The sequence below is a fragment of the Tachypleus tridentatus genome, unplaced genomic scaffold (assembly GCF_004210375.1).
Source record: "Tachypleus tridentatus isolate NWPU-2018 unplaced genomic scaffold, ASM421037v1 Hic_cluster_2, whole genome shotgun sequence".
In the NCBI taxonomy this organism is placed as follows: domain Eukaryota; kingdom Metazoa; phylum Arthropoda; class Merostomata; order Xiphosura; family Limulidae; genus Tachypleus; species Tachypleus tridentatus.
In genome coordinates this window covers 39,705,024-39,717,332 of record NW_027467782.1, presented here as the reverse complement: position 1 = coordinate 39,717,332, position 12,309 = coordinate 39,705,024, and the positions used below count along the sequence as shown (strand labels likewise).

Here is a 12,309-nt window from a genome sequence, read left to right as displayed (position 1 = left end):
TACCCAATATCTGGAATAAGTTTGACTCTCTGACCAAATTACAATGTCAACAGAGAACTGAGGTACCCAATATCTGGAATAAATTTGACTCCCTGATTAAATACTACCTGCTGTGAAATTCTGGAGTACAAAGAGAAATAAAAGATTGAAATATCAATTGAAGCTTCAAAATTATGTCAATGATGTGACTGAGGAATCTCAGAAGAGGTATACTGAAGTTTCACAGCCATAGCTACTGGGTCAAACAAGAAATGTCAAGTTCTGAAAGGAATATGCAAACATTTAAATTCTTGTTTCAATGAAATTAAATAAAAACATTCATTACAGTATCGTGATATGCAGTGTGAGTTAACCAAAACATTCATTACAGTATCGTGATATGCAGTGTGAGTTAACCAAAACATTCATTACAGTATCGTGATATGCAGTGTGAGTTAACCAAAACATTCATTACAGTATCGTGATATGCAGTGTGAGTTAACCAAAACATTCATTACAGTATCGTGATATGCAGTGTGAGTTGACCAAAACATTCATTACAGTATCGTGATATGCAGTGTGAGTTGACCAAAACATTCATTACAGTATCGTGATATGCAGTGTGAGTTGACCAAAACATTCATTACAGTATCGTGATATGCAGTGTGAGTTGACCAAAACATTCATTACAGTATCGTGATATGCAGTGTGAGTTAACCAAAACATTCATTACAGTATCGTGATATGCAGTGTGAGTTAACCAAAACATTCATTACAGTATCGCGGATATGCAGTGTGAGTTAACCAAAACATTCATTACAGTATCGTGATATGCAGTGTGAGTTAACCAAAACATTCATTACAGTATCGTGATATGCAGTGTGAGTTAACCAAAACATTCATTACAGTATCGTGATATGCAGTGTGAGTTAACCAAAACATTCATTACAGTATCGTGATATGCAGTGTGAGTTAACCAAAACATTCATTACAGTATCGTGATATGCAGTGTGAGTTAACCAAAACATTCATTACAGTATCGTGATATGCAATGTGAGTTAACCAACTCTTATTTTACTTTTATATAATGCTAAACTAACTAAATCTTTATAAATTTTTTATAAAAGTACTGTAGAATATTTGCAGTTTATGTAAGGTTATATAAAAGCTAAATCTGTTTTACTTTTGCTTAACATTAACTAAGGCTGGAAATATTGTGCAACTTCAAACTAAATGCATGAAAACTTACTTTGGATCTGTTATTCTTAACAATTCTCTTGCTAGTCTACCAATGAAGTTAACAGATGAATTATCCAAAGCAGGGAATTTAGGTATGGGAATATTTTTGGACTGGTATACACTTTGCCAATCTTGAACCTATTAAAAGATGTTAATTGTTGTAACAATAATAAAACAATGTATCATTCTGTTATCATTTAAGAAAAATACAAATTTTAATATTTAAGTTCATAAAATAATTACTAATAATTAATAATTACTGTATTGAAACACATTTTATGAGCTTATACTAGATTTCTTTAAATTTATCATCATAGCAAGAGGAAGTTTGATTAGTTGAATATTTACTGAAAGGCTACATATTACATGTATAACTGTATTTAAATGTGTTTGAGCTTCACATAAATTATGAACTACACATGTAAAGCACATTCAAAAAATTAAAATAATTATTGCAACAATTTCACCTTGTGTCTCAAGAAAGCATTGCATTCCTGTTCTACATTGTAGTTGATAATTCTGGAAACCTCTTCTTGCCATATCTTTAAACCATAGATGCTGACATAGTCCTGAATGTATTCAAATGAACGACGAAACCCATCCATAACTTGGCCCAGTGCTTCTAATTTAGGGACAAGGTCACTAGACTAAAGAATTCAATAATTCTTAGGAAATCATATGTGGTTCTGTATACCAAATTACTGATGAAGTTTATTAAAGTGCCACCAATATTGTAAAAAGAATATAATGAATAGAATTATACTTCAATGTTAGATGTAGGTTTAATGTTAATTTTAATTAGAAATGGATACATACATAGCAAGTTCTAGAATAATTATCATTGGTATGGGTTCAAAGTGCAGCACTTAAATAAAACTGTAAGTCATATTCTGACAGAATATGTGATCATGAGTAGAAAGGTGGATGGTTTTTACATAACAATAAATGTCATGACTGAATGTTTAACAGTCAACCCTAAATGACATCACAAGAATAGAAAGGTGGATGGTCTTTACATAACAATAAATGAAAAATGAATTTTTAACAGTCAATAGATAGTGCAGTTATGGTGCTATGCAAATACTCTTTAAGAAAGTTTATTACACAAGTATGGACAATAAAGTGGTTATTGGAAAAACAAAAGTATGATACATTGAGTCTCCAGAAATACTAAAACACTTCCTACCATACTGTATGACAAATAAAGGAACTGGATTGTATAAATTAAATTTTCTATGTGTTACAGAACTTGTTTTATTATGACAACTTTTCTGATAAAATCATTCCTGATATGTTAAAACAGAGGGACATGTGATAGCTAACATTCTTTGCTTACTGGACATTTGGGACTAATATGACACTTGATAATAATGTATCTGACCAACACTGCTGGACTCTTGGGACCATTATAACATCAAAGAGAAACAATTAAACAAATCGTGGATGAAAACAGATCAGACAAAAAAAATCTGAAGATTTATCTGTAAATAAGCTAAGTCCATGACCAATATCACAGTCTGGAGAGAGATGCTAAACAATACATTTATCTGTGAGTAAGCTAAGGCCATGACTAATATCACAGTCTGGAGAGAAATGCTAAGAAATACATTTATCTGTGAGTAAACTAAGGCCATGACCAATATCACAGTTTGGATAGAGATGCTAACCAATACATTTATCTGTGAGTAAACTAAGTCCATGACCAATATCACAGTCTGGAGAGAGATGCTAAGCAATACATTTATCTGTGAGTAAGCTAAGGCCATGACCAATAACACACAGTCTGGAGAGTTGCTAAGCAATACATTTATCTGTGAGTAAGCTAAGGCCATGACCAATAACACACAGTCTGGAGAGAGTTGCTAAGCAATATATTTATCTGTGAGTAAGCTAAGGCCATGACCAATAACACACAGCCTGGAGAGAGTTGCTAAGCAATACATTAATTTTTTTTTGACAGGAAGTTTAGTTCATTTAACTTAATATTTAGTTATTCATGACTGCAAATATTAAACTTACTGCACTTAAATTTTTATCCCATATACTTGTGCACTAATAACTATAAAAAAAACACTAATAATTTTCCACAACAGAACTCTGAATTCAGTGAGATACATTATTCTTTCACAAAGTTAACAAGTTTTTCATGTCATGTTTCAGTATTATCAATTTGTTGACAAATGGCCAACAAAATACTTCCTTGCCATCAAATACCATCCTGTGGTGATTTTCATCACTGGCTTTCAGCCAAGCATGATTTACAGATATGTTTCTTATCAGAGAAGCTAACTTGCTGTGATTTGTAACAAAGGTTTCTTATTTAATATGTGAAATAATTTTGTTTTCAGTCTCAGACTTTTCATCTCAAAATATTGTGTTATTAGACTTGCATCAGTTTTGTAAGTAATCAGCAGTGTGTTGAACAAAGTGGGAAAATCTTGTACATGACAACTGGAGAAATGTAAAAAGTACATTTAAAGATAGGAGAAGAAAATTACTTATTACAGGATTGTTTTAGAGATAGTGAATGATGAATTTCTTGGAAAAAAAAAAGGAAATACATAAATATTTTTTGAATGTCAAGCCCTTTGATCTAAATATATTATCGGTTATAAAGTTACTAAACTTTATTGGCTGAAGTTAGAAAATTGACAGATTACTTTAAGTAAAAAAGTGTTCAGTGTTTTCAATGATAATTAAGTTTACAACAAATGATCTATAATTAAACTAGTATAATCATTTTTCTACAGTGATCTTTCTTTCTCAAGTATTTACACATATCTCACCTTTGTTTTGGGATTAAACACTAACCCTCGGTGAAGTGCAAAAGCCACTTGTTTAACTAATTCCTTACGTATTCCATCTTCCAATAACTGTTTAGGATCTAGTTGAATTATTCCGACCAACGTTCGTTTCATCATCAGTATCCCCTCAGTGAACACAGATATGGAGTGAGTTAAACAAGCTACCTGTCAAGAACATGAACAAAAGTATAACATACTAAATGCTGTGATATAATGAAACAACTGGACAATATTACAGGTAGCTGGACTGAAGAGATCAGAATAAGCGTTTTTGTGTAGCATAAGAAATAGAAATTAGATGTTTGTGGGTGGTATTCTAGAAACTTTAAATAGTTTGTGTAATTTTGATAATACTAATGAATGTTCACAAACAGGCTTTTAGAATGTAAAAAAAGGCATGTTAAAGGATATGTGAATGGAGGCCTGGCTTGCAGTCCAAAAGATATGCTCTGAAACTGAACATAAGGTTTATTCAAACAGTATTCTGCTAAAAAGCTGTTATCCAAGGTGCACGTCTAATTAATCAACAATATTTATTTATTCACGTGGCTGACGGAGTTGTCCAAGGTGCACGTCTAATTAATCAACAATATTTATTTATTCACGCGTGGCTGGCGTAGTTGTCCAAGGTGCACGTCTAATTAATCAACAATATTTATTTATTCACGTGGCTGGCGTAGTTGTCCAAGGTGCACGTCTAATTAATCAACAATATTTATTTATTCACGTGGCTGGCGTAGTTGTCCAAGGTGCACATCTAATTAATCAACAATATTTATTTATTCACGTGGCTGACGTAGTTGTCCAAGGTGCACGTCTAATTAATCAACAATATTTATTTATTCACGTGGCTGACGGAGTTGTCCAAGGTGCACGTCTAATTAATCAACAATATTTATTTATTCACGTGGCTGGCGGTTGTCCAAGGTGCACGTCTAATTAATCAACAATATTTATTTATTCCGCGTGGCTGGCGTGGTTGTCCAAGGTGCACATCTAATTAATCAACAATATTTATTTATTCACGTGGATGGCGTGGTTGTACAAGGTGCACATCTAATTAATCAACAATATTTATTTATTCACGTTGGCTGGCGTGGTTGTCCAAGGTGCCGTCTAATTAATCAACAATATTTATTTATTCACGCATTGGCTGGCGTAGTTGTCCAAGGTGCACGTCTAATTAATCAACAATATTTATTTATTCACGTGGCTGACATAGTTGTCCAAGGTGCATGTCTAATTAATCAACAATATTTATTTATTCCGCGAGGCTGGCGGGTTGTCCAAGGTGCGTCTAATTAATCAACAATATTTATTTATTGACGTGGCTGGCGGGAGATGTCCAAGGTGCACGTCTAATTAATCAACAATATTTATTTATTGACGTGGCTGACGGAGATGTCCAAGGTGCACGTCTAATTAATCAACAATATTTATTTATTGACGTGGCTGACGGAGTTGTCCAAGGTGCATGTATAATTAATCAACAATATTTATTTATTGACGTGGCTGACGTAGTTGTACAAGGTGCACATCTAATTAATCAACAATATTTATTTATTCACGTGGATGACGTAGTTGTCCAAGGTGCACGTCTAATTAATCAACAATATTTATTTATTCACGTAGCTGGCGCGGTTGTCCAAGGTGCACGTTTAATCAATCAACAATATTTATTCCGCGGCTGACATAGTTGTCCAAGGTGTGTGTTTAATTAATCAACAATATTTATTTATTGGCGTGGCTGACGGAGTTGTCTAAGGTGCATATAATTAATCAACAATATTTATTTATTGACGTGGCTGACGTAGTTGTACAAGGTGCACATCTAATTAATCAACAATATTTATTTATTCACGTGGATGATGTAGTTGTCCAAGGTGCACGTCTAATTAATCAACAATATTTATTTATTCACGTAGCTGGCGCAGTTGTCCAAGGTGCACATTTAATTAATCAACAATATTTATTCACGTGGCTGACATAGTTGTCCAAGGTGTGTGTTTAATTAATCAACAATATTAAGTGGATGATGGTAACATAACAGAATTCTGATATATGAAATAAAGAGTATGTTAAAAGTAACTATAAGGATATAAAGGTAATAGTATGTGACACACCTCAAAACGTTCCTCTGGCTGTGCATAAGTCTTCAATTGATCTTTCATGAAACGAGTTGGGACTTCTTTGATCTGACTGGTCTGAAGTTGTATGATCTGAGCTAGAAGGCCAAACATGGTTTCTGGGATGATGTGTAAAACTTTCTGTACATAAGCCACTAGTTCCCCAGAATAATACTGAGATACAGACATGAGGTCAGGACTGACAGCTTGATTAATACGTAGTAAAGGAAGGTCTAGAGCTGAAGCAAGCTGTGAAACATGTTAGTATCAGGTATTCATTCACTTATATTAATTACAAACAAACTAATACATGAACTAGTGACTAAATGTAGCAAATAAAATAATCCTTTGTGATAAGATAGACATAAATAAATGTCTTATACTGACTGAAAATCATGTCAATCCATTTATTCACAATAATCTTACAACAGTAGAAAATCTGTTTAAAATTTACAGAAAACAATGGAATCTTATCTAAAATGTACGTTATAAAATGTAGGTTATAATCCAATTATCCAGTAAAATTTTCACTTTTAGCTGAATAGAGTCTTCATCAAGAAAAATATTTGCAGGCAATAACATCCTTTTCAAACAAACACACACAACTTACCTTCAGAAAGGTTGCTCTGAGTTTAATCACCAATGAAGGGTCTTTCTTGACACCTTGTTGCATGTAGGGTGTGTAACTGGAGAAAATGTTTAGTTGCAAAGAATCATCAACATAACACAGGAAATTTATACAAAGTTAAAAGGAAAACAAATATCTAGTGACATGCAGTAAATGTAATGAAAATATTTCACCCTTAATGTTGTAAAGTAGGTGAAGGAAGAAGATTCAGTTTGATTACACATTCACCCTTAATGTTGTAAAGTAGGTGAAGGAAGAAGATTCAGTTTGATTACACATTCACCCTTAATGTTATAAAGTAGGTGAAGGAAGAAGATTCAATTTGATTACACATTCACCCTTCATGTTGTAAAGTAGGAGGAGGAAGAAGATTCAGTTTGATTACACATTCACCCTTCATGTTGTAAAGTAGGTGGAGGAAGAAGATTCAGTTTGATTACACATTCACCCTTAATGTTATAAAGTAGGTGGAGGAAGAAGATTCAGTTTGATTACACATTCACCCTTAATGTTATAAAGTAGGTGAAGGAAGAAGATTCAGTTTGATTACACATTCACCCTTAATGTTGTAAAGTAGGTTACAGCAGGTTAACATGTACACTACATGGCCAAAAGAATGTGGACACCTAACAATCACACCAATAAGTGCTTGTTGAACATTTCATTCCAAAACAATGAGCATTAATATGGAGTTGGTACCCACTATGCAGCTATAACAGCCTCCACTCCTCTGATAAGGCTTTTCACTAGATTTTGGAACATGTCTGCAGGGATTTGCTCCTATTTAGCCACAAGAGCATTCATTAGTGAGGTTGGACACTGAGGTCGGGTCAAAAGGCAGCATTCCAACTCATTCAGCAAACCACGTCTTTATGGACCTCGCTTTGTGCACAGGAGTATTGTCATGTTCAAATAAAAAAGGCCTTCCCAAAACTGTTGTCACAAAGTTGGAAGCACACAATTCTCTAGAATGCCATTGTATGCTGTAGCATTAAGATTTCCCTTCAATGGAACTAAAGAGCCTAGCCCAACTCATGAAAAACAGCCCTAGACCATTATTCCTCCTCCATAAAATTTTACAATTGGCACAATGCATTCAGGCAGGTAGTGTTCTCCTAGCATCCAATAAACTCAGATTTGTCCATCAGACTTCCAGATAGTGAAACACTATTCATCACTCCAGAGAATGCATTTACACTGCTCCAGAGTCCAATGGTAGTGTACTTCACACCACTCCAGCTGGCGCTTGGCATAGCACATGGTGATCTTAGGCTTATGTGTGACTGCTCGGTTACAGAAACCCATTTCATGAAGCTCCTGATGAACAGTTCTTGTGCTGATGTTGCTTCCAGAGACAGTTTAAAACTCGGTAGTGAGCGTTGCAACTGTGGACAGATGATTTTTTACGTGCTAAGTGCTTAAGTATTCTGAGGTCCCGTCCTGTGAGCTTGTGTGACCCACCACTTTGTGAGCTGTTGTCCCACCTAGACATTTCCACTTTACAATAATAGCACTTATTGTTGACTGGAGCAGCTTTAGCAGGGCAGAAATTTGATAAACTGACTTGTTGGAAAGGTGGCATCCTATGACAGTGCCATGTTGAAAGTCACCAAGCTCTTCAATACGACCCATTCTACTACCAATGTTTTTCTTTAGAGATTGCATGGCTGTATGCTTGGGTTTATGCACCTGTTAGCAATGGGTGTGGCTCAAATAGGTGAACTCTCTAATTAGAAGAGGTGTACACATACTTTCGGCCATGCAGTGTACCTATTAGTATCTTTCCAATTTATAATAAATTTAACAAAGTAATGTTTTTTTACATCAGCAAAGATTCTGTAATTTTATTACTACTGTAAAAATATGGGGGAATAAATTCACAGAACAATTGTAATTGTGTTTTCAGTTTGTTACATGTTTTGTGACGAAACTTCATATACAAGCGAGTCATGTTCTACCGAAGTTGATTAAAACAAAAGGTAGTTAAAAATGTCTTTAACAATATTCAAAACATGCTGGAATAATCAGTTAGTTGAATCTGATCAATCAATAACAAATCCGATGATTAACCGATTAGTAATTTCACTTTATCCAGCTGCATCTAACGTACAAAAATATTAAATGGAAATAACTTGTAAAACAAGTTTATTAAAACAAAAGGTAGTTCAAAAATGTCTTTAACAACATTCAAAACATGCTGGAATAATCAGTTAGTTGAATCTAACCAATCAATAACAAATCCGATGATTAACCGATTAGTAATTTCACTTTATCCAGCTGTATCTAACGTACAAAAATATTAAATGGAAATAAGTTGTAAAACAAAAATATTTACAGTAATTTCTTTTCCTGATAATTGTAAAGTAGGCTTACCTATCAATGAGTTCCCAGGCATAAGACAAATCAGCTACAATATGTAAAGTGATTAACACTTCTTCCTTAATGTTAATAGTACGAAGCATGTGATGGATAAAACTACGCGTGACCGTTAAAAATTGTTTAATTTGTATGTTACTCTCCAGAAAACTGGTAGAGAAAAATAATGTAGCAATCATGCTTGAATGTTGATGTTGTGAACTTGATGGTTTAAGTGCAGCAATTAAGTTAAACTGTTCATCCAGATCTTACTGGAAGATAACCCAATAGAATTGTCATACCAACTGAATCAGAGATTTGTCCATTTATTACTGCCATGTCAGCAAAACATAATACAACAGGCACAATAGTGCCATTATCTTCAAAAAGCAAAAATGGAATCATTTATAGGAAGTTATCAGTTTCAAGATTTTGTGAAACTAAGAACATAGTACAGTATAAAGTTGCAGTGATCAAGTTATGAAGCTGACACAAGATGATTTATCTAGTGATTCTTATATTACACATAACATTTATACAACCAACAGTAAATATAAGAATAATGGTATAATGCTCAGTATGGTACCACTATAATATAATCCATATAGATAGGTTCTGTTTTTTGACTTAAAAGTTATAAAACTGATATGAAATGATTCATTATTTTTAACTTTCAAAATTATGATATTTACATGAGGTTATTTCAAGGTGTTACAGTAGTGAATAGTTTTTTTCGACGTAATGACATGATATTTTAATGAGGTTATTTCAAGGTGTTACAGTAGTGAATAATTCTTTTGTACTTAATGATATGATATTTACATGAGGTTATTTCAGTGTGTTACAGTAGTGAATAATTGTTTTGGACTTAATGATATGATATTTACATGAGGTTATTTCAAGGTGTTACAGTAGTGAATAGTTCTTTTGGACTTAATGATATGATATTTTAATGAAGTTATTTCAACGTGTTACAGTAGTGAATAGTGTTTTTGGACTTAATGACATGATATTTTAATGAGGTTATTTCAACGTGTTACAATAGTGAATAATTCTTTTGGACTTAATGATATGATGTTTTAATGAGGTTATTTCAAGGTGTTACAGTATTGAATGGTTCTTTTGGACTTAATGATATGATATTTACATGAGGTTATTTCAAGGTGTTACAGTAGTGAATATTTCTTTTGGACTTAATGATATGATATTTACGTGAGGTTATTTTAAGGTGTTACAGTCGTGATTAATTCTTTTGGACTTAATGACATGATATTTTAATGAGGTTATTTCAATGTGTTACAGAAGTGAATAATTGTTTTGGACTTAATGACATGATGTTTTAATGAGGTTATTTCAAGGTGTTACAGTAGTGAATAATTCTTTTGGACTTAATGATATGATATTTACATGAGGTTATTTCAGTGTATTACAGTTGTGAATAATTCTTTTGGACTTAATGACATGATGTTTTAAAGAGGTTATTTCAAGGTGTTACAGTAGTGAATAATTCTTTTGGACTTAATTATATGATGTTTTAAAGAGGTTATTTAAAGGTGTTACAGTAGTGAATAATTCTTTTGGACTTAATGACATGATATTTTAATGAGGTTATTTCAAGGTGTTACAGTAGTGAATAATTCTTTTGGACTTAATGACATGATGTTTTAATGAGATTATTTCAGTGTGTTACAGTCGTGAATAATTCTTTTGGACTTAATGATATGATGTTTTAATGAGGTTATTTGAAGGTGTTACAGGAGTGAATAATTCTTTTGGACTTAATGACATGATATTTTAATGAAGTTATTTCAAGGTGTTACAGTAGTGAATAATTCTTTTTTGGACTTAATGACATGATATTTTAATGAGGTTATTTCAAGGTGTTACAGTAGTGAATAATTATTTTGGACTTAATGATATGACATTTTAATGAGGTTATTTTAAGGTGTTACAGTCGTGAATAATTCTTTTGGACTTAATGATATGATATTTTAATGAGATTATTTCAATGTGTTACAGAAGTGAATAATTCTTTTGGACTTAATGACATGATGTTTTAATGAGGTTATTTCAAGGTGTTACAGTAGTGAATAATTCTTTTGGACTTAATGATATGATATTTACATGAGGTTATTTCAGTGTGTTACAGTTGTGAATAATTCTTTTGGACTTAATGATATGATGTTTTAAAGAGGTTAGTTCAAGGTGTTACAGTAGTGAATAATTCTTTTGGACTTAATGATATGATGTTTTAAAGAGGTTATTTCAAGGTGTTACAGTAGTGAATAATTCTTTTGGACTTAATGACATGATATTTTAATGAGGTTATTTCAAGGTGTTACAGTCGTGAATAATTCTTTTGGACTTAATGACATGATGTTTTAATGAGATTATTTCAGTGTGTTACAGTCGTGAATAATTCTTTTGGACTTAATGATATGATGTTTTAATGAGGTTATTTCAAGGTGTTACAGGAGTGAATAATTCTTTTGGACTTAATGACATGATATTTTAATGAAGTTATTTCAAGGTGTTACAGTAGTGAATAATTCTTTTGGACTTAATGACATGATATTTTAATGAGGTTATTTCAAGGTGTTACAGTAGTGAATAATTATTTTGGACTTAATGATATGATATTTACATGAGGTTATTTCAGTGTGTTACAGTAGTGAATAATTGTTTTGGACTTAATGATATGATATTTACATGAGGTTATTTCAAGGTGTTACAGTAGTGAATAGTTTTTTTTTTTAATGACATGATATTTTAATGAGGTTATTTCAAGGTGTTACAGTAGTGAATAATTCTTTTGTACTTAATGATATGATATTTACATGAGGTTATTTCAGTGTGTTACAGTAGTGAATAATTGTTTTGGACTTAATGATATGATATTTACATGAGGTTATTTCAAGGTGTTACAGTAGTGAATAGTTCTTTTGGACTTAATGATATGATATTTTAATGAAGTTATTTCAACGTGTTACAGTAGTGAATAGTGTTTTTGGACTTAATGACATGATATTTTAATGAGGTTATTTCAACGTGTTACAATAGTGAATAATTCTTTTGGACTTAATGATATGATGTTTTAATGAGGTTATTTCAAGGTGTTACAGTATTGAATGGTTCTTTTGGACTTAATGATATGATATTTACATGAGGTTATTTCAAG

General features: G+C 32.4%; 1 pseudogene across 1 annotated transcript in view; it reads right to left on the bottom strand.

Moving 5' to 3' along the window:
• LOC143242283 (WASH complex subunit 5-like) overlaps positions 1 to 12,309 on the bottom strand; it is a 72,003-nt pseudogene that overhangs the window by 23,035 nt on the left and 36,659 nt on the right. Inside the window, exons 14-19 of the transcript XR_013022577.1 lie at positions 9,150 to 9,399; positions 6,759 to 6,834; positions 6,146 to 6,397; positions 4,005 to 4,187; positions 1,686 to 1,865; positions 1,229 to 1,356 (exon numbers count right to left, since the gene is read on the bottom strand). The product of XR_013022577.1 is annotated as a WASH complex subunit 5-like (transcript). The remainder of the gene's footprint in view (positions 1 to 1,228; positions 1,357 to 1,685; positions 1,866 to 4,004; positions 4,188 to 6,145; positions 6,398 to 6,758; positions 6,835 to 9,149; positions 9,400 to 12,309) is intronic.